The following is a 5,455-nucleotide window of genomic DNA, read 5'->3' on the forward strand; positions in this document are numbered from 1 at the left end:
GTCCAGCGGTGGGTCTCTGTGTTAATTCCCCCCATCTGCTGCTAGAAACAGCTTCTCTGATAAGGGTTGAGGAATGCTGTGATCTATGGGTATAACAATATGCCATTAGGAGCCGTTTTTATGTTCCTTTAGCAGAATAATAATAGTTTGTCCCTAGGCCCACGACCTGTCTAGTCTCATATTCTTGGTCACTTTAGCAGTGTTGGGTTTGGATTTCATCTCGTGCAGTGTGCCTGAAATCCAATTAGATAGTGGTTGGCTATTCCCATAGCACCTGTGCCACCATTGTACCTTTATACCTTCCAGGCAGGTCTCTGGAGATCACAGGTTTGTAGCTGGGTGAGGTTAATCGCTTTTTTCCTCTGATGCTGTGCAAGTACCTTCCAGCACTGTGCATGCGAGTCAGTAGAAGTGAAACATCTGGTCAGGCACCTCCATATTTGATGACTTAAGTGATGTCTTTAGCAATAGCACCTTATTGCCAAGTTGTAGAGAGCATCCAGTAGCCTTGGCAATACATGATGCTTGCAGGAGTGGTGGTCTCGTTTCTCCCTTACCCCTTTGTAACACTGTATTCTGTTCCCCCTCCCTTGGTTTCTATTTTTGCTTTTTTCTTTATAGTTTAGTGGTTGAGTTTTTTGTTTGTTTGGTTGGTTATTTTTTGGTTTTGGTTTTTATCTGAAATGCTTTGTAACTTTTTTTCTCTCAAAACACCCTTTTCTTCTCACACTTGGTAGTTTCTTTCCTGGTTTGGGTTTTTGGGGAGAGAGTGAGTTGTTTGTTTCTGTTTGCATTTGTTGTTGTTGTTGTTGTTGTATTTTTCCTTTCTTTCTCTTTCTCTTGTTGCTTTGCTCCTATATCTTTCCCCCTGTATTTAATTCTTGTTTGAGTCAAGTGAGGTGGAGTCTGGTTAATACTTGCCCTGCACACTGACTTCCTCTCCATCCTGTTACCCAGGAATACTGAAAACATTACCTGGAACTTGGTACCTAGAGCTGGAATATTGGTTGTACAGAGGTTTACCTGGTTTGCTGCAAGCTTAGGGAGGTGGGGCTCTTTGCAAGCAGAGCCAACTGGTAGTTTCAGTTCAAGTTATTTTGATCTCTTTTATCCATTTTACCAGCCATTTTCAGTGTAGCCACATCCTGCTGTTCCCATGGCTCTGTCTTTGTGTCTACAGGAAGGGTTTAACCAGGCCCTTCTGCAGTGGCTGGAGTTGTGCACCCTGAGTTGGCAGCAATAATAGCAAACGCCGCCACCAGGCATCATTTTTCAGTTTCATCCAGAAGACATTGCACCTAACATACTCTTCCTGTGTCTCCGTGAGGCTATAATTAGTGCCTAGTTTCAGGATCTTCAGGTTTGCTATATTTTATTCACTTTATTTTAGTGAACTTCAGGGAAAATGAATACAAGGAAGGTACCTTTCTGGAAGCCCACTCATATACAAATATATGTATTTTCATTTATTTATTATTTATTGCAGTACCGGGGAGTGAACTCAGAGCCTAGGCAAACTATATTGCCAAGTTCCACTCTTATTTTTATTTTATTTTATTTTTGAGATAGGGTCTCTTGTAACCCAGTCTGGCTTTATGCTACTGTGTAGGCTGAGAATGACTTAAACTTTTGGTCTTTTTATGTCCCCCTCCCACATGCTGGGATTGCAGATATGCACTACCATACCTGGTTTATCTTGTCTGAAGAGTTCAACCTACTGTTGCATGAATGCTAGACCAGAACTCTACCAACTGAGCTACATCCCCAGGCTCTGAGCTCTCTTTTTAAAATGGTATATTTCAAACCATGCCTCATTTAAGTTGCCCAGAATGATGTAGAACTCATTTGATATCCTAGACAGGCCTCAAGCTTGTAATTTTCCTGCCTCAGCCTCCTTAGTAGTTGTAATTCTAGGTCTTTGCCACCTGGACTGTCTGTCTGTATATTTTAATCATTTGTAATCATTTCACATAATTTGTAATGTTGCTTATCAGTATTTTATGTACAACATATTAATCTTTCTGATCTTTTTCACTGCTTTGGATAATTACATGTGCCTTGAAGACAGTTAAGGACTAGACAGTGTTGTACCTCTAAATTACAGTGGTCACCTAGGGCTTGTTTGTTTGTTAATATCTCTTTACTTCTAACTCAAAACAGCGCAGTGGCTTTCACTAGTCAACATCACTGATCTAAAAGAAAGTTGGTATCTGAACTCAAGTCTGGCCATTGGGACCAGTTAAATATTTTGCAGGGTCCCATGCAAAGTAAAAACAGAGTGCCTGCTCAAAGTTAGTAATTTCAGGTCAGGGCCAATAGGATGACTCAGCCTATTGAGGCACTTGCCTCCTAGCTTGTGACCTAGGTTCATTCCCCAGGATCCATGTGGTTTTGTTGTCTTCTACATTGTGCTTTATACACACACACACACACACACACACACACACACACACACACACACACACACACACACACATATTTTAGTTTGATTTGGTTTTGGTTTCTTCAAGACAGGGTTTCTCTGTATAGCCTTGGCTGTTCTGGAACTGACTCTATAGACCAGCCTGGCACATTGTGTGGTATTTCTCAGAGTAGAAAGCCAGTTCAACCTTAAGCAGTACTGTATTTGTTAGAGTTTGGTGTAAAGTATTCAGTGTAGGGAATCATAGAAGCTGACATGTCACAAAGGGTAGGAAAGCCAGTGAAAAGATGAAGGCTTGCTCTCCTGGGCAGGGATCGTGATACACAATCCCTGTTTTCATTTTGTGTTAGTCTTTCACATTCTGGTCCCAGTTCCCACTGAGTGGCTTTTCAGAAGCTAGGTGTTGAGTCTAAAAAGAGAGCCCTATAGCAAACGAGACATGTGGGATATCAAATGTTTTCCCCACTGAGATTTGAATTGGCTGCTAGAAGCATAATAAATGTGTGTATAGCCTATGAATAACACATGAAAATGACAAATAATCAATAAAAAAAAATGTAAAAAGAGACACTGAGTGACTTTATTTTGGGGACTAGGTTTCTTTGTGTAACAGTCTTGGCTGTTGTGGAACTCTCTCTGTAGACCAGGCTGCCTTAGCACTCAGAGATCTGCCTGCCTCTGCCTCCCAAGTGCTGGGATTAAAGGTGTGCATCACCACTGCCAGGTGAGTGACTCTTAAGTGGAGCTGTTTGTATAGATACTTTCTTTGTATTTATCATACATCTTGCCCCTTTAAAAAGGTACCATAACAGGCAGATTTCCGTGAGTTCAAGGCCAGCCTGGTCTATAGAGAGAGTCCTAGAACAGCCAAGGCTACAAAAAGAAACCATGTCAGAAAAAAAAATAAAAATTAAAAAAAAAATAACCATAGCCACAAAAACTGCTTCCTAAAATTGTGCCCATGTGCATGGAGGGCTCCTGTTTCCACAATTTTCTTGTTGGAAAGTTTTTTTGCCAGATCAACTCCATGTCTCTTCTTCACAGGTTTTAGTTATAAGAGCAATCTTCATATTTACGTATACTTTTCCCAAGAACTTTTCCACAAACTGCCTAATTGTCTAATACAGCATATATATAGCCATTACACTTCTGTCCACTGCTTTTTTTTTTTTTTTACTTTTTATCTTTACATAACATCGGGCCATTGGATCCATTCTTCTGCCTCCTGCTTGTTGTCTTCCATGTTTCTTTGTTCTTAAGAGTCATTACCCTTCCACTCTTCTCTTGTGTTGCATCCATCAGTGAGTAGCAGAGAAAATCAAATTTGGTACAGCAGAGTCTGAGATTCTAAAGCCTAAAGACCTTCATTTTCTTGCTATTCAGGACCAGTGCCTATTCTGGACCAATAATACTGAATATGTGTTTCTACTTCTTTAAAATGGTTATATTAGTGATAAGTGCCCTATAGAGTTGTAGGAGGTATTGAGTGAAATAATATACAGTCCACGAAGAGCAGCTCCCTTCCCACCTTTTTTACCAAATAGTCCCAAGATCTTCTCATCAATCTGTTAATACAGCATTAGCCAGGCCTCTTCCTCACCAAAGCCTGTGTGTGTTCACAACACAAAGCCTGGGTGTGTGTGCATGTGTGTGTACATGTGTACATATGTAATTTAATCATACTAACTCTGTTAGTCTTGACACTAGCCCTATTTCACAAAGGTAACAAGGCTTACAGAAGCAGTTTCACTTACTCAAGATCACTGAATGTGTAGCAGGAACAACATTTGAACCCAGCTGCTGTGTGCTAGAGTTTGGCCTGCCTCCTTGGTTTTCTGTATTATCTCCATGCCCTTCTTTTCAGTGTATCACATCTTATTATTTTTCTATAAGATATATTGATCTAATCACCAAATGCTTTCTAAGCAAAATATGTATAACTAAAAGTTGGATATTAATATTTAAAGCCTGTTATAAACAAGCCATTTCCTGTGATTCTCATTTTTATTGTATTGCTTTTGAGCCTATAGCCACATTATACCACTGTAGCAACTGTGCCTGTAAATACCCTTGACTTCTTATCATCATTGAGATTTCTGGCATTTTACTTACATTTTTTTTTTCATTGTTACTTTAGCTTTATTCATTCCTATTAGCCTCTTTCCCTCTCCTATTCCTGCCATCCCCTTATATCCTCAACTAGTCTACTTGTGTGTCTGTCTGTTTCGGGGAATCTTTCCTTCTTCCTCCCTTTCTCCCTCCTTTCTTTCATTACCCACTGGTTGAAGTTACTTAAAGGAACAAGAGTCAAGAGTCATGAGCAAATTGCCAAGAAAATGTCTCTTCATCCTCAGGTAGAGGCGGAACCTTGTAAGTCCCTCCACCCTCCAGAAATGTTGCTGCAGATAATCAAGGCTGCTCTCAGCTCAAGAGTGCATGCCTAGAAGATGGTTCCCTGCTCCTTCCTCTGGTCTTTGAGCTCCTGCCTCCATAATGTTCCCTGAACTGTGGAAGAGTCATTTATTCTCAGCACTTGACCAGTTATGACTTTCTGCTAGATTTCCTGTTGTTTAGAATCCATGCTGTCCTCTCATGCTTTTCCACATTTGTTATGGCCTTGTTTGTGATTTGTCATCCAGAGGTACATGGGCTGGGAGCTTAGTGCCCAGTGTCATGGTATTAGAAGGTGGAGTGTGACTCTCAGAAGGGAGTCTATTGCACCTCCTCCTGTTCTGTCCCCCCTTGCCTCTTGCACCAGAAGCCAGTGCTGGCACTATCCATTTAGACTTTCCAAACTGGGGTTAAATTGCACACACCCATCTCTGCCTTTCCCTCCCTCCCTACTTTCCTTCCTTTCATATTTATTGGAGCAAATCTCACACTGTAATCTAGGCTTGCCACAACTCCGTGACAATCCTCCTGCCTCAGTCTCCCAAGTTCGAGCCACTACACCAGCATTCTTTGTAAAGTCCCAGGCTTCAGGTGAATGAAGACATTGTTTCTGTGCATCTCATCTTATTCTCTGAAAGGAGA

Source organism: Phodopus roborovskii, unplaced genomic scaffold, assembly GCF_943737965.1.
Source record: "Phodopus roborovskii unplaced genomic scaffold, PHOROB, whole genome shotgun sequence".
In the NCBI taxonomy this organism is placed as follows: domain Eukaryota; kingdom Metazoa; phylum Chordata; class Mammalia; order Rodentia; family Cricetidae; genus Phodopus; species Phodopus roborovskii.